The sequence below is a fragment of the Haliaeetus leucocephalus genome, unplaced genomic scaffold (assembly GCF_000737465.1).
Source record: "Haliaeetus leucocephalus isolate CR32 unplaced genomic scaffold, Haliaeetus_leucocephalus-4.0 Scaffold173, whole genome shotgun sequence".
In the NCBI taxonomy this organism is placed as follows: Eukaryota; Metazoa; Chordata; class Aves; order Accipitriformes; family Accipitridae; genus Haliaeetus; species Haliaeetus leucocephalus.
The window spans coordinates 8,750,250-8,768,929 of NW_010972609.1; the positions used below are offsets into that span (position 1 = coordinate 8,750,250).

Genomic DNA, 18,680 nt, shown 5'->3' on the forward strand with positions numbered 1-18,680 from the left:
GGTATGGGCACAAACCAAAATACAGGAGGTTCCTTCTGAACATTTTTACTGTGAGGGTGACCAAGCACTGTCATAGGTTGCCCAGAGATGTTGTAGAGACTCCATCCTTGGAGATATTTAAAAGCCATCTGGACATGCTGGCTCTAGGTGGCCCTACCTGGGCAGGGTGCTTGGACCAGATGACCTCCAGAGGTCCCTTCCAACCTCAGCCATTCTGTAATCCTGTGACTCCAGGCACACAGTGATCTTTGTAGCTCAGCTGTGACACTGTCATGAGTAATTGCAAATGGATGGAGACACATCATCTACCTCCCATCACACTGCCTGTATGAACCCAAAGTCCCAAGGCTCTGTACACACGGTGATTCTCCAACTCAGAAATGCTCAGAAGGTTCAACTATTGATACAAATTGGAGAACAGGACTCCCACTGCAAGACCACAGAACTGAGCAAACAATCCACCAGGCCATGCATGCCCTCAACAACTCTTTACATGCGCAGACATCAAGTAAATAACTCAAATTAAGGAAATCTAAGCCATGTGTACATACAGAAACACCTCATTCTTTTCTTGAATTCATACAGAGTTAGATTCATTTAGTACCCTCGTAAAAAGCAGTATTGCACAAATATGCTCTGGACACAGGATCTGTTACAAATCAAAACTACTAAAAATTATTTTGTCTTTTGTCTTATCTGATGTCTGATATATTTCAATAAGTATATCGAAACCCTTGTACACACCAGGAAGTAAATGACCTGTGTACTTTGAGAAGAAAGTGTGAAGCTAACATATCACTTCTGAATAAAGAAATGATCCTCTCCTTTTCTGGAGACTGACATTACAAAAGTGGGAGGTTGTTTTCTGCAGATGAAATCCCTGAAACTGCACATTCTAGCCCATACTCTGTAGTAACTGCTTTGAAGCAAAAATAAAAACGCTTGGGTTGCTGCTTCTTCTGCAAAGGTTTCAATGACAGTAACAACAATGTATGCTAACACTTTTAAAGCCTGAAAAACTAAAAGATGAGGACTCTGCTAAACATAGAATCCTCTACAGTGCCTGGATGAAACAACTGAAGAAAACTGCTGCAGCTGATTGTACTGTCTCTAGGTCTTGGCATTCATTATTTAAGTTCAGTGGAAACTGTTCAGCCTTGAAGTAGACTGACTCATGCACTTTAACTTCCAATTTCCTGCAAACGATCCATTAGTTTTTGGCAAGTTTCATACTGCACAGTACTTCCATGAAAAGGGCAGCTCCCAAACTCTTCCGATTTCAACAATGGTTTTTTGTAACAGAGTTTAATGAAAGTAGAATTTGTACTCATGCCCTTATAAAACTGAATGTGATCCTCACCTGAAGATGTCCAACACACTGATCAAAGGTAAATGAATGACTTTCTTCCTAAATGTTCTCTTCAAATGTTCTTGTTGGGACAAATACTACTGGGCTATACTATACTTCCATATGAGGCAGTGGGCATTTATCAGAGAACAGAAGCTGGGTTTGATGTGCAGTGTTAGGTTTTATCTGACAAGGAAAGTAAAAAAAATGTTTCCATGCTACCTGCACTTCTTCCAAAAGTGCACTACCTACTCCTATACTTCTCTGGGCTTACAACAGCTGAAGTGAGCCACTTGATAAGTAAATGCTAATTCTGTCATTTGCAACTACGATTGTTTTTAAATTTACCATTCCCTTCAAATATTTTGTCACCAAGTGGTATCTGAAATATGTCAGTAACTCAAAATGGAAAATAACTGTGGTATCTCCAATGCCACCATTTGGTAACTGTAGATAAATGTGGTCTAGTAAATGGTGACTAGTAAAATTCTTCTCCTACCATCCTCAGGATACAATTATTTAAAAATGAGACAAAGCATCAACACACATACATGTGAATACAGCTTTCAAAGTACCTGGTAGGATTCCAAATCCATATGTGCTCCAGTTCAGCTGATACAGTAGAAGAGCTTTTCCCCAAAAATAATTTTTTTTTAATTTGCACACCTTGCAGAGTGTGGGGCTGGAGTCTTGTGTTTATCTCCGAGATATACACGCTCTGAGAATACTACAGTAAACAGCAGCACAGATGTCCTCACCTCAGCATATCGAATCTCGATCTACACAAGGCAATCATAAACAGGTTGCAGAGTTTTTATGTTCATTCAGTTCCCTAGCCCTCTCTCCTGGGACTGTCAGCAAGCACAGATTATTAACTGAGATTTGCAAGATACACTACTCTTCATAAGAACTGACCCAATCTCATCCAAATAATTTTTCTTAAGTGATACAACCATCAAATGGTAGTGCATTTTTCACTCCTATAGGTAAGTTTAGATGAGACAAACTACACAAGATGGTCTAGCAGCAAAACAGTTTTACAAAATAGAAGCAAGCTCCAGAATGTTTTGAAAGGCTTGTTTTTAAGTGTTTAAAAACACACTGTGTTAGACTAACAGAGGATTAGACATTGTGGGAACTTAAGTAGCTATTTAGGCACCTAGATCTGGTATGTATTTGGGTGTCCAGAAGATACCTACCAGCTCTACAGTTGCCTGCATCTCAGCTGGTGAAGCCCACCAGATATTTAATTCCCTATTGCTGGAAATGAACACAGACATAAACCTGATTCAAAAAGCAGATGCTTATTTCCCAGCCTCCTTTCCCAAGCTAGATGTTGCACAAACATTTCCACTGTAAATAAGATACACAAAGATGGCAAACCAAAGTTATAATAATTATTACCTACTGCAGAGGGTTACCTTACTTTCTGCACAAGAAATGTGGCATTTGACATTTCATGGCAACGCTGTTTGCCTTATTTTCTTGGTATGTAAGTTCTTACTCTCCACTTCAGAAAGAACTCCTTCCTACCTTGCTGAAACGACTAGGAAGCATCCCCAAAGACTGGTTAAATGCTCAAACAATTAGCATAAACCTAACCCCTTCCTTTCTTTTTTTAACGGACACTCATTTCCCCATTTTTTAAAATGTGTAATTTCTTGCAGCTATGCTTAAGGTTCAGTCTGACAGATCTGCTTCACTCACTACATTTTCAAGCCTTAACATAGTATGTGCCTGATTTAGTCCTTAAGCTCTGCGCACTCTGACTTGATCCATGTATGCACCTCTCTGAGCACATGAATGGTTTCTTGACTTGTGTACTTGCAGGCTTACTGTTAAGCAAGGAATTAAGTGGTTTGTCAGACTGATCCTAAGTGCTTAGCGTCTGAACAGCATGAATTTTTACTCGGTTGAGTAAGAAAACCTTTCCCAGAGCTTCACCTCTCTACCCATGCTAACTGCCTACATACAACTCTACTTTCCTGACAAAAGAATAAAATTTACAGACATTCTTATCTCTCTCTGGGATTTATTACTGAAACTGGAGACCAATAGTTTGAACTGGGGAATCAACCGAAGCAGAGCTGGTATACTAGTCATCTAGGGGTTAAGCTAATTTGTTAGCGGCCTTGCTGTTTCTTGCCATCAGCCACTATGCATGCACTCTTACATTCTGAAAAGAACACCGACCTTTAATCTGCAGTATTAGTTCCTTTGACAAAATGGAAGATTATGTCTTTTTCCCACAAGCCTTCATGCGAAGCTTAGCCAGCTTCCATCTGGTCTGGCTAATTAAATGTAAGTTAACATTAAGTTAAGAGCCAGCTCCAGCCCACAGACCTTCTATTCTGCAACTGCAGATTTATTAATTGGCCAAAGTATTTGAGTATTTAATTCCAATTTTTGATTACTTTTATTTTCTTCACTCTCTCATGAAAACAGGGAAGTATTTTTGAAGACATATTTGCATAATTTCAGCTCAGAAACACAAAACATTAAGACATGCTAATAACATTCTGAGCAGCCATAAAATTGTCAGGTTTTTTTCTTCTGTATTTGACATGTTAATAAAGTACCATCATAACAGTGTGAAGGATCTGCCTATTATGCACAGGATCTGGAATCACTGGAGCTGTACACTTTTAAGCTGGCTGTGACCCACAATCTGGCCCTATATGTACTAAAACTAGAGCCAGTTGCTGTATTCCTTATTCAGTCAAAACTTTCTTTGACCTTAATGGGTGTTCTGTCTGAATGAAGAACAAAGGGATTAGATTTAATATGGGGAGTTACCAATTGTAATCATGCCCACAGTTAACTTTTGATAAAATTCATTTGTGAAACTGAAAACACAGAGAATCTACTAAGTCAAAATGGTGCTTTGCACTATTTTGTTTTTAATATTAACTCTATGTAGGTCTTGTACCTAATCTGTTTTATTGTATTTAACATTAACATGTTAGATAGGAAAACTATAAGCTTCAAGACTTTTAAAATAAATAATGTGGCAAAGTTAAATTTATGAATTTGTTTTAACACCTGACATTACTTTGAGAAAGATTGTTATCAAGTAAAACAGCTTTAACCTCTTAACCAAATCCTCCTTCTTCGGTATAGAGGCAAAGACCACATTAAGAAATGCTTTTTCTTCATATATTTCTCTAATATAATACCTGCTGCAATAGTATGTAAAGCGAATTAAAAAATGCAAAACCCAGAAAACTTCTGCCTAGTTCACACACACAAAAAATTAAACACCAGATGAGCTGTTGTTAAAAAAAATTTTTCAAACCAAAAAACCCAGTTAAAAGTTCAGTTTCATATAAAAATCTAAACCATATCAAGACATGCAACAGAGAGTTAAAAAAAACCAACAAAAACTGTGAATGGCACAAAGCACTATCTAATGGAGCAAGACTAAACACTGAAATTAGGAGACCACTGCTCATTTCCACTTCTTACCCTGCAGAAGATCACATGAGTAAATCAACTCAATTCACCTTTTTCTGCCTCAGTTGCCCCAAGCAGATGGTACAGATAGAACAAACATTTCTCCTTTTCTATCCTCACTCAAAAAATATCAGGTGTTTAGAAACGTCAGTCAAACATGTTCCATGTAAGGGCAGACTATTAGCAGCTATTATTATGTTGGAAATAGAAATGGACAAGTAATTCACTTCCAAGAGACTCTGAAAACAAAAATGCTATTCTTACAGAGTACAAGACTAACAAAAGACACAAAGCATTTTTTATTAAGTTTGGTTATAATATGGGATTTTCTTATCAACTTATTCTGTTCTATCCTCTACCATTAAATTTTAATGACCTGCTTGATAAAAACCTCTCTCATGAACGTTTGAATCTTTGTTTTATCCTCTGCCTAGCTTACTTTACATTTCTGCTCTTACTGTATACACCAACTCTGTTTTCTCTGTAGCTTACCCTGGGAATACTGTTCTGCACATAGAGCTGCTACCTTTTACTCTGACAAAAGCAACTTAGCTCAGATTGTCTGATAAAATCCATTGGGTAACTCCTTCAAAAATGAAATATGAGACGCAAAATGCAATTTAAATTTACTAGTCCTAATCTAAGACTAGACACAGTCTTGTTCCAAAGACCCATTAAGACTCAGTTCATATTCAAAATACCAGACCTGCAACACAGTAAAATGCTGAGCTCCATTCTGACACACTTCTAGCTGATTCCTGTGAACTAATTCCTGGCACTTACTCCACTCACGCCAGCTTTCCTCGTGAACTGGAGCCACCTTGTGCCCTACAGAGCACCTGCACCCTGCCACCCGTTCAGGAAAATTTTTATTTACAAAGCATACTGGCATTCTGTGCATGAGACAACTCCTCCTAAAAAATATTTATTTGCATTCTATATAAATTGTTTCATTTGTAACTGTTTCAAGTCAGTTAAACATGAACAAAATAATAAATATGCAAATCAACTGGATGCTGACTATTTTTTTCCAATCCAACCCACCACTGCAATGAGTTTTTAGGAAGTATGCAAGACACTAAGTCACTCTGAACACTCGTGGTATAATGAGGGACACCACCATTATTTTCCAGTATTATTTTGCAATAAAACAGTAAAGTCTCTTCCTCTACAGTAATGAATTTGAGTGCACAGCATATGGCCTTAAAATGTTTACAAGTGCTACAGTTCAGATTTGGGCTCTAGCCATAAAATTCAAATCCAGCTTTGAAACATCCCCAAAACTCAGACTTGAATTTTTCTGTCTCATTATAAAAAAGGGATTACATGCATCAAATAGACCTGGACATATTTCCAGAGGCTACTGGGGCAAATTCTGACTCAGGGCCAAATCTACCATGTTCATGTTCTTTTATTCTAACAGGATCAATATCAAATGTGTTGAGGGTATGAGAGTACTGAGCCAATACATATTTCCTTTCCTTCTCAAAGCAAGGGTGATTTTCTTTATTCTAAGTGGGAAGGACAGATGTGATCACACCTTCCAGTAAAATTAATACACATCATTTAAACAGGAGACCTGACATTTCTTCTTAAGCCTGAAAGCATAGGCTTAAAAAAAAAACACAAACAAACAAACAAAAAAACCCCCACACAACAACAACAACAAAAAACCCCCCACCCAACCACAAAACCCAAACCCCTGAACTACATAGTTACAACAAAAACTGTTCTGGCCTTTTACCATTCTTCTTCTTCATGCACTTTGATGACAAGTTAGACATATCATCTTTTGAATCCAGTACTGCAATACATTACACTGCATTTACTCTGAGCACTCTGACATTATCATTATCTTCTTTTGTGCCCGACAGCAACTGCAGCTCCTATAATGCCATTATTGTAATTAAGAACAATCTGAACCATTGACAGCATTGCCTCGTTTGCTCTAGAATCCCCTGTGCATTAGTGTTCTTCTAAACCAATATTTCACTATTAATAGTTTGCTGCTTTAGAACCGCCTACGGTTAAAAGAAAAAAAATTATTAGGCCTCAGCCTAACTCGATGGCCAAAGAAGAAACTTGTTAAGAAAAAATAAATGGAAAGGCCGTACACTGGCAAACTGTTAGGCTTTTCTTTATACACATTGAAAATGGATTCACACCCTGCCAACCTATTCAGGCCGTTACCCAGGTAAGGAAGCTTATTTTGGCTTGCTTCAAAAGGACCACCTGTACAGATACAAAAGAAAACATCTCTCTCTTCTCTCACTAAATGTACCCAAAGTACTCCTCTGTCTAAACTCTCCCTTTCATTAATCCAGCTCACAGTTGGATAAGTAGGGCACAGCAATTTAGACATTCTCTTCTGGGAAATTCTGACCTTAACATCCGCCCTTGCTGCACACGTGCTCTCTAGGCTGCCTGTACCCCTGTCCATCTGTTTGCAAAGTATGATGCCTGCTTGTTTGCTGAGCCAGGAAGGTGGTCCACCGTAGCCCTATGATTGTTTAAAACCCAAGTCTTTGTAATTCCAGAGAAACAAACAATCGTCAGCTAAAGAAGTGCAGGTACAACTGGCAGGAGAGCACTGACACAATCACGTGCACCTCTTAGAAGCTATGGCCAGAAAGCCCATGGCCAGGACATGAGAAGGAACTTACATTTTCCCTCTGCAGTAAATGAGAAGCTGGAGTATTAAGTCCTAACATAAAAGAAACCAGCAGTCATTACCTGCACATTATCTGAAAAGGACTATGTTGAAGTCTACCTGTTGACCATCACTGGTAACATGGAGCTTTATGTATTTTTAGTAGGCACGAACACAGGAAAGCACTATATGAAAATGACCAAAGAAACATGGCTAGTGGAAAAAGCTGGTATCTCCAAAGGCTAATACAGAAAAAGACGTATGAAAAAAACTATTTCACAACTCCTTTTCTCCATCCTGTTTCTAGCATACTTAACTTCACCTGAATTGTTTGCTTGTGCACTGCTGCAGCCACCAAAGCCAAGAGGCCAGCTCTAATTAGAGCACTTAAAAGTTGTCTTACAGCCTGTAAAGGCAGGCAAAAGACATTTAAGTTCAGTACAAATACCGAAGATACGGTGACTGATTTTTCTTCTTGCGAACACACATTCCATTAAAAAATGATGAACCCTATACTAAAGAAACATTCAGGAAATTATAATGTTTAGACTACCTTTAGGATTTTTGATGCTTTTGAAGTTTTTGCAGTATGAGATTGTATTTTCATGTCTGGAAAATCTCTGCCAATCTGGAGATGAAGAGCTGCTCCTCACTCTACCACATCCTTCAGTCTCTGCTCAGAGCTTTTAAAGGGAAATAGTGGTCACTGACAACTGTTGCACCCCCTCTCCTACCACCCTGACTAAAGTCCCTTTTTTCAAGTGGAATTTCATAGGTTTCACTATGAATATTCACCCACCACTGGGTCAGTGCCATGGACTGCTCTATCACTCCACAGGAAGGGAAAAGAACAGAATCAGCTCTATGCTAAGCAGGAATCAGAGAAGCCAAAAGGACTTAACCATGACTACAACTACCAAGAATGATTCACAGAAATATATATTCTTTGTTTTCTTTGGCAAAAATATTATCTAAGAAAAACAAGATGAGTAAGATATTGTCAACCATGGTACACTATGTGGTACTTAACACAAACATCAATAAGAAGTCAGGAAGAGAAGTGCAAAGACTGAAGGAAAAGCAGTACTGCTAGCTCATGACCAATGTGCTCTCTTTTTTTGTATTAAATCCACATATATGATAAGAACGTTTTATAGCACCACATGCAATTATTTCACAGGGACCACTACAAAACTAAAAGGAAGGTGGAACATTTGGGAGACTGTAGAACCTCGTTACTTAACCCTGCAATTCCTTAATACTTTGAGTAAGATCATCGCTTGTGTGAACAGTGGCACAATCTAGAGCCAGGTGCAGGATTCGGGTGAACAGATGGTGGCTAATCTTCCTAATACAGCTCTGCCAATACCACTCACTCTTGACCAGTCACATCCCTGTTTTTCTTTTTTTTCTGGCCCTTGGTTTTCTCTGGCCTGAGCACAGGTTGTCAAGAGGTAGTTGCATGGTAGGCTAAGGATTCACATAAGGCTGCTGATCTGATTTTGCTTTTGGTCCAAGACATCTTTTGTTTGTATTTCAGTCTGGTCACCAAAGTGAATTAACTCACTGGTGCACTCAACACACACATACACACCCAATCCCAAGAGCAACAAGGGTATTCAAACCAAGTAATGTTATCTATTAATAAGTATTAGCACACCAAACAGAAGATGTATGGTGATACGTATAAAGAGCAATGGTACTCGGTGCTCTGAATACAGCTACACACTCAAAAGCAGCACAGGAACTACTACGAGCTGGAGAAGGCACAAGGAATACACAGAGAGCAAGGTAAGCCTGCAGCCCCACATTTGGAAGAGCTACAAGTGAAAATGTGAAGCACTGCAAAATATCCTGCCTTCTAGCTCATCCTCTCTCACACGAAATGGCATCACATTGCTTCCAGCACAGTACTGACTATACCTAGTGCAGTGTTAACTGTCCTTTCAAGGTTTTGGCTGCAGTTTAGCTAAGAAAATAGCCTATCATTAGGGATACAAGTCAACAGCACCATATATTTTAATAGGAACTGGTGTGGGGATGAAGAGGACAGAAGCAGTATATGGAAAAGCAACAATATTTTAGGTACACCTCAAACACTGCTTCTCCGGAGTTCCACTTTGCAAAGAACTGTGCCCCTACAACTGCTGATTTTACCTTTACCAACATCAGCATTTTGCTGAAAAAGACTGCAGAACTCTGTGGATTAAGTGTGGAAGCACTTGATCTCAGATACAGTGAAGCAGCAAAAGAACTGGACTGTCCTTATCTTAATCTCAGTGAGAAAGACAGAGTCCAGTATTAAACTACTCAGACTGCAGGGAGGGCATGGTTTAATGGTTATGGAAGGCAAAGTGAGAAAAGAAAAAGTAGGATATATCCCAGAGATTCTGTCCAAGGGAGATTCACAGAAGCACAGACCTGTACTTACAGGAAGCTGCCTTTAAGCTGAGGAGTTTCAAAAGATGTAGAGCCTCACAAGCAGCAATCAAACCCAGTGAGAACTTTTCTCTTGGTCAGAGTCTTGGTCTCTTGGTCCTGTCTTACCTTCAGGGCAGATAATCCCTTAAATGCTAAGGGAAACATTACGAGTTCCAAAATTACAGATTCTCTTGATAGCACGCTCACTTTACTGAGAATGAAAAAGAGAACTTCATATTTACTCTCTTCTACAGCTTCACTTGGTTATATCCACCTTCACATTGAAAACTGGATGCATGTTTTTATGAGTCTGATATCAGGGATAGCATATTTTAAATCTGGAGATGTAAACAAAAAATTGTCATTGAAATAAAGGTACATCAGTCTGAGCTGGTGTCTAGCTGTTTTTTTTTTTTCTTTTTTCCGTGACTCTGTCCTGTAATTTGGAAGCACTGGAGGCTCTTCAACCACTTGTTTAAAGCTGATTTTACTTCACCACTTTAATCTTTTTTACCTTTCATCTAGATAATCGCTATGCATCTAGCCAACTACAGCAGATAATGAAAAGAACTGACAGAGTATGCTGTCACCATGCCTTCATCACACCTGGCCAGTCAGAGGTACAAGCTTGGTGGGCCAGACCAGTCCACCTTCCCTCAGTTGAGATCCTGAACCATCAGACACCTGAATCTTTAGATGATCTCCAGAGGTCCCTTCCAACTGTAACTATTCAGTAATTCTGCAACCCAAGCTTGTCAGTCTCTATGACAGCATGGTCCAGCTGGCAGCTTGTGGCCACCACCCCTTCCCCACAGATGAGGAACAGCTGCTGTAGCAACAAGCACTGCCAAACCACCAAGCACCCTCATCCATGTCTGCTCATAGCACCTCGAAGAGCTCAGCAGTGACACTGCAGCCAAGGCAGCACAAGGAGGGGTGGGGAGCAGCTGCTGCTGAAGAAGAGAGGAGAGGAAAGGATGGACACTGCCTTTCGGGCAGACATCCTCCCTCCCCCTGCCCTCCAGCCCTGTCCCTCCCCCCAGCCCAGCAGCACCTCAGAGAGCAGCGCCTCCCTGCAGCCAGACCCCTTGCTCTGCTTCTCTGCTCCTCTTCCCCCCCCCCCCCTTCCTTTAACCCGTTCTGTGCATGTTTGGATTTATCCTGCATGAAACCTGTAGGCTCAGATGATAAAGAAACTGCTCAAATGGGAAAAACACAGAAAATAAAAGGCATGCTTCTGTAGCAGCTGACTCGCCCACATAATCTAAGGCTGGTTTTGGAAGTCAAATGCAAAGACAGAGTTCAGTGGCTCTATGCCCACATGCAGGTGGACAGAGAACAACAAAATTAATGGCCATATTGGGTCAGAACAGCAGATCAAAGTCCAGGGTCCTGCCCCCTGGCAGAAATGCATTCTTAACAATACAAACAGGGAAAGGGAAAGGCAAACCAACAGAATTTTTTTCCTTGGTATACGCTTCCTAATAGCTGTGGATTTCACGATAGGTACTTAATGATTTCTGAATCTGAAATGTCTATGATGGCCTACATGATTCACATGTGGGCCACTGCAGACTTTTTTTTTTTTCATCTAGAATCCACCAGATCCATTTTTAGCCCTCCCTCCCTTTTAAAAATATTTCTGGCATCCAAAACATCCTATAGCGATAAGTTTCAGAACTTAATCATGCATAGAGTAAAAAAAAAAAAAAAAAATTCTGTGTCACTTTAGTTCAAAAGCAACTGCATGGACTTAAAGATTGGAGGTGCTCTTGTGGGAACAGGCAGGAGAGCCTGGCTCTGTGCCCTCTTCATAAACATCCCCTACTGCCTGCATGGGTCCTCCCACCTCCAGTGAGACACCACCACGGGCTCCTTTGCCTCCTCTGTGGCAGAGAAGAGGTTGGCAGTGCTGTGTTTTGTGCTCATCTCAGCGCTGTCAGTGCATTTTATGTATCCTATGTCTTACAATCCTGTATGATCCAAGCCCTACACATGGTAGGAGACATTCACATAAAGCAGGCACTGATGCGCTCAGCCCTACCGTGATAGGATACCTCTTGATATAGACTCAATAACCTGTCGGGCAAAAATGCAGGCATCTGGGACTCACACATTCCTACGCATTTGATTGCTGTAGACGAAACACACAGACCAAGCATAATTGGACTAGGCCCTACATGAGTACTTGGTTAAAACAATGAATTTTTTAGAATAATTTTGGGATTATCTGTGACTTCTGAGATTCAGAAATGTATTCAGAGGTAATATTTTCATACCTTTCTCTGAACCAACAAGAGCCAGAGCCTACTTAAAAAAACAAAAAGAAAAAAGGAAAAAAAAAGGTCTCTTCAAACCAAAAAACAAAGAGAAAATGCAGTAGATAAAATTCTGAATGAGATCATGAGTCTTACAAAACTGAAATGCCAGAAATAATGTTAAAATGCAAATTACAGGAGGAAAGAAAATGAGAAAAACATGCAAGATCCACAGATAAAGAGCTGTAGGTTGTAAATGATCACATGCAGGGGGTCTTTGCATGGTTTGTGAAAGTATAGTGTCTAGTATAATAGGACCTTACCCTCAATTTAGCCACATATAAACAATAATAGATGCTTAACAGTGTCTTACAGATAACAGCTAACAGTGCTGATTAGTTTCTGTTTATTGCAGAGAGCAGCACTTGTGGAAGAGGAGGTAGAGGCAGGAAGGCAAGAGAGACAGAACCAAAAGCTGCCAAAGGCTACAGCAGTTACTCTTTCACTTGCGCAAACCCAGCAAAGCACGGCTTGACAGATGACAAACAGCTTCAAGCATGTCAGAGCTGACATTTACATATATGCCTGAGTTGCATCTGGAGAGCTATTGCCATCACAGCATAAGCAACAGTGGGATGTTCCATCTACACTGACAGAAGCATTTCAGAGGCAATTATCTTCTTTCTACTGAGCAATCCCTTCAATGGTCAGAGCAGAGAGATCTCCCCAGATATCCCCTGACAATTTGGATTCAAAGGATGGAAATAAAAACCCAGTGCTCTCCTCTTGAGTAGTTTCTCTTCCTTTCATACACTGTAGACATGCCCAGAAGGCTGATAGCAATGAAATGACAACCAATGAAGCAGGTGAGCCTTCCCTCTATTTTTCTTTTCACTTTCCACGTTCCTTCCACTTAACAGAAGTATTTTATCTACTTAACAGAACTTGCTCCAAGGCAATAATTATTTCAATGGTGGTACTAACAGGTTTTGTCCAGCATCAGCTATGCAGCTGATGTGCCTGTGGCAGTACACCAGGGACATGCGAATATGTAACACAGTGTATAGGGGAAAGATTATAAGCACATTTCAGTTGCTACATGCTAAGGTTGAGGTAAAGTGCATTATGTCAGACATCAAAACAGCTGTTCAGCTATTCTGATGGCACAAGAAGGCCTAGGGTCGATGTACTGATATGCTGCAGTAAAAGATAGAAATTCAAAAGTACTGATACAAGAGTGACGATAAAGCCTTCCCCATGCCATTTCCTTTTCATAGAAAACACTATGTGCCATCTTCGAAGCACCAGTATGAAATTAGCATTCAGTGGCCTATTTTCATCATTTGCACTACATACTAGCAAATGCGATGGTAGGACATATATCAATTCTTCTTTCAGCTTCGTCTGCATTTTAAGTACAGCATCAGGTGAGAGCAGTTGAAAAAGTAAAAGCCTGCAAAGCATTTAAGCTAGTCTGGAATCTCTCACATGAGAAACAGACAAGCAAAATAAAAGACTACTGACATGAAAAAATAGTCCTTTGCGCCAGTAGTGCATTACTCAAAAAGAAGTTGCAGAAGCAGGTCCAAAGAAAATAATTCTAATATGTCAATTAAAATTCAGCAGAACACTTCTTGTATACCAAGAAATAAATTTCTTTCATCATAAAATGCCCATAGCCAGACCAAGGCATGATCTTTCTGTCAGTGAGTCACACAGCAAGGCGTTTTAGTCATGGACTCCAGAAAGACAAAGATTTTACTTAAAACACCTGAAAAGCTCTCATCACCCTAAACTTATTCTTAATTTGCATTTTTAATTTGTTCTAATTTCATATTATTCTGTGAAATGCATGATGGCAACAAAGTAAAGATTAAGAAATTTAAGGTTAATATCAAGAAATAGCAGAATTGACAATATTTTACACTGTTAACACGCTCTTCCCTTAGGCATACAGAGAATACAGCCTACTGTGACCTCACATACCAAAATTAAAGCAAAACAAGACATACAAAAGAAAAAAAAGAAATATCGTAAGTGGAAGCTACTAGAAAATTCATTCCTTCTCCTGCCCATCAACACCAAATAAACTAGGCAGAAGAGCAGTCAAATTACTGAAATTGATGTCATATCAATTGGAAAACCAACTGAGCCCATACAATAAGCAGTAATTGCTCTCTGTGAAATTCATGGGTCCAAGCTGCCTGTTTCCCATCTGCTCCTATGCAATTTAAGCAATTCTGAACTTTGCTCTCCATTCCCAAATGTGTCACAGGTTTATTAGCACGTCAGGGGCCAATTCTTAAGATTCTCCACTAAGGTAAGCTATTAGGAGAAGTGAAATTTCTGTGTCTATAATTGCCAGGCCAGAAAAATTCAAGAAGGACAATCACACATGACCTTAATGAACCTACCATGAAAAACTCAGAAGATAAAACAACACACACCCCTGCATCTAAAAAAAGAGGTCATTCTGTTCTCTCCTTGCACATGTATAAAGCTGTGTTTAGTACACAATGCAGACTACTGTAAGGAGCTTACTAAAAAATTTTTAACTTGTAGTTGTTTTTTTGCTAATACAATGAGCTCCACCGCATCTTAACTCCTGCTAGATAAGGACTGGAATCCTCCAGTAGCATATATGGGGTGGCTCAGTCTTCGAATGCTTTTCAGGAATGAAAGGAATGGAATCTTGCTATAAACTAAAAATAATTTTTGCATAGGACAGTTCAGTTGTAAACAGGTCACCAAATATTCTAGTATTATCTCACAATTTTCTCATTAAAGCTAATTAATTCCAAACATATTTAATAATTTGTAATTTTTCTTACCTCAACAGAATTTATACACTATTTAAAGATGCAGCTGCTCATGCTCTCGTAGGAAAGACTAAAGTACAATGTTCTCATCCTTGAATTACACCAATGGTGATGAGATACTGTAACCGAAAACCAGGCTAAGACCCTATGTGACAGATGACAACACAAGCAAATTTGAGCTACAAATTTCACATTTGATGAAATATTCTCTAATATTTAATGACAATGTATTTTTCAGATTAACATATGTCTTAAGGTATGACTAATCCCTGCTTACATCACATGTGGTATCTCAAGTAACAGTATCTTGGGTTACCGTCTTTGTTTTGGTCAACGACTGGTACCACAATTTGAGAGAATTCATCTCACTTGTCTAGACTATTCTCACCTCTAACATGGGTGGAATACTTACCATTGCCCAGAACTTTAAAGTTCATAAGGAAAGGCTTGCTATATTTTTATATATGTATCTTTATACATATAAATTAATATTACAGAAAATCCATTTTATATTGTATTATAAACTACTTTTGCTACATCTAAAAACTACAAAGACTTTATTATCTTTATAAATAATCTGCATTACTCTTCACCATAATATCAGTTTAGATCCTAACGGATTTTCATTTGGTGGAGCGTTTTGGCACCAACTCTATTGTTGCAATATATAAAAAAAATACCATTTTGACAATGATCAAAACGCCTGTTGATGGCATAAATACAAAAACCATATACATATAATCATACACCATCTACAACAGTTAACTACATATATAACAGAGATAGTACTCAAATGTAATTAGTATACTCCCTACAAGAGATAAAACATTTTTGCATTATTTAAAAACACCAATTCTTAGCCCTTGTGGTAAAATACCGAAGTAAATCAGTAAGTTTCTGTCCTCTATGTAACAGCAGAGCTTATACCAACTGGAAGAGGGGGAAATTTTCAGTTACCCTTATTTATCATAAGCGCACCAAGTCCCACTGACTTTCTTGACCTATCGCTACGCTGTAAGACCCGAGTATGCTCCTGAGTTTTTGATTCCAGGTGTGCACCCTGAGCATGGTCTGGCTTAACACAAACAGAGAGGTGTGCAGCAGAGGAACAAAACAGAGGTGTACGTGCAGCAGCCCCTTGGTAGCCCATGAGGGTGCACAGGTTGGGGAAAAAAAAAAAAAAAGCCATAGTAGCTCTAGCCAGGTCTATAACCCAGTTGATCAGGAGACTGGGATGACAGAGGCATCTTCTGCACAGTCTACATTCATCTAAAAGAAGAATACTTGTTCTACTGCCCATACATTAAAGATAACAATAAATTGGAACAACCAGAATTGCTGCCCCCTGAAGAAATACTGACATAGATGAAATCCAGAATGTGGATTTACTCTACTAGAATATTAAAATCACACAGCACAAGACTAAGTAGGTAGAAGGGGAAATTAATATCCTATACAGAAAAAAACCACAGCATTATTTCTAAAGAGTTACTAACAGTTCATCACATTTAGAGACCTTACATTATTAGAGATCAACGTTCACAACAAAATGGGGTAGATATCTATATCAGACTAACAAACTGTATTAGAGAATAGATCCTGATGTTCTACAAGAAATACGAAGAGTAAAGGTGCCATCTAAGAGCACTTCATTCTAGTTTACAAAAGTTGAAGGTCTAAACACAGCCAGTAGAAAAAACTTTTTTTTTTCCAAATGCCTGTGACTTTACTTGACCATCTTCTAATACGTTATGTGTGCTTAACAGTTGAATAACCATCTGCACTCCTATGACCAAGACCTGCCTCTATAGAAAACCTGCCACTATATAGGTCGATTAAAGCAGGAGAAAAAAAAAAAAAATCAAAGAACAGAGCATAGATGAATAAGCAATCTGACCTCCTATACGAAGATCCTAGCTAGACTTCAAATACACCTGCAGCCCTACAAACTGTAGCAGCACAACTAAGATGGAACCCATGTGCGTCACAGCCTGCAAGAAACAAGGTGACTCATTAATAGTTTGCAAACCCATATTTATTTCTAGTGGAGGAAGGATTAGGAAGCATGAAGAGGACAGGCTTCACAGTAAGGACTTACCAGCTTTGAAGCCATTTGAATCTGCTAAAAACAAACAAACAAGGAAGATAGCATAATATCATTCTCACCTCTATATGTGCTTCCACTAAAGAAATGTGACAAATACATGCAGAAGTAAGAAGGATGTTAAAGTGAATATAATAAAATACTTTTTCATCCATCAGCAAATAACAAGCTCCTCACAAAGTTAAAAAAAAAATTCTCCAAACCACTGTTATTTTTAAATAGACTTCAGAAAATTGGGAAACACAAAGGACAAAGACGACACTAATATTGTTCCAAAATTTCAAAAGGGTAAATATCAACATGATGAGATAATGAAATGGCAAGTGCAGGATTTAGTCAATAAAGTTGATCCAGACATAGAAACAATGAGAAGAAATATGATTTCACAGAATACATCTTTTTGTAAGATTACAAGATTGTGGATAAAAGTAACTGCTGCCTCTAACAGTTTGCTGGAGATTTGTGACTTAACAGTATGTGTCACTGAGGAAAATGGCATTGTTTAATAATAACAAGAACAATACTGGACATATTAAATCTGCTACAAATAGGCTAAATTAACGATCTCTAAACATACCTACAATATAGACTCATCACAGAAAACTGTTGCTAGTTCAGTGCTGCTAATATCATGAATACCTTGACAGAATAATATAACAAAGTGGGTAACTAATAAAGTTTGCCATTATTTCCTATTTCACCAACTTCTGGGTCATCTGCAATGATCAGAAAAAGCCAAATAATGTGAGCACAATCGTGCAACATGCATTTTAATTGAAAAGCAAAACCACGCTTCTCAGAAAAATGATGTGATGGTTACAGAATGAGGGGCCGTACTCGACAAAGTTACACCATCCTTGTCTGCAGCACTAGTGCTACTCTGAAATACTGTGCCTGGCTTCATTACCCAAATACACATGACAAGCAAGGGTCTGCTGAGCATAATACCCTCCTCTGCACTTGCAAGCAATGAACACTTGCTTGAAAAACTGTTTTGAAGTGACTATTACTTTGGCTCTATTTGCATCATATTTAAATTAACATCAGCTGTGAAAATGATGGGTGAGTGAGGTTAAATTCCAATTCTCTGTCTCATGGGATTTTAAATAGGCAAATTCAGGAGGGGGTGGATATTAATTCGCATGTACGGACAAAGAACCAGACTGTTGTACATGCTCAGTGTTCTTTAAAGTCCACTGTCATGAGGCAAAGGTTTTTTGCTCAGTGCAAGAATAATCAAGTTAAGCATTAAGCCTCTGAGGAACGATTACTACTATAACCATTAAACGATCAGTTGCGTGTATTGCGCTAGCTTCTCGGAGCAACATGTATTGACCGTGCTGTACGCCAATATAAAGCAACACATTACGAGTCAGGGGATTTGAGCATCGAGTTTTGGGGGTTCTGCACCATAACTGAGAAGGCGACTACTCCTGACGGGCTGCGAGGCGCAACCTGGGCAAGCCCCAGGCCCTCCCCAGCCGCGCCGAGCTGCGAGGCGCTCAGGCCCGCAGGCCGCCGCGGCCCTCGCCTGCCGGAGCGCTCGCCCTACTGCGGAGAAACGCTCCCCTTCTCCAGCCCGGGCGCCCCAGTCCCCCCTGCCCTGCCCCTCTCTGACCCCCGGCCC

The 18,680-nt window shown here is 39.4% G+C and overlaps 1 protein-coding gene across 1 annotated transcript in view; it reads right to left on the reverse strand.

Annotated features, from left to right (window-relative positions):
- Positions 1-18,680, reverse strand: part of PARVA (parvin, alpha) — a 64,245-nt gene that overhangs the window by 45,304 nt on the left and 261 nt on the right. The window lies entirely within an intron of this gene.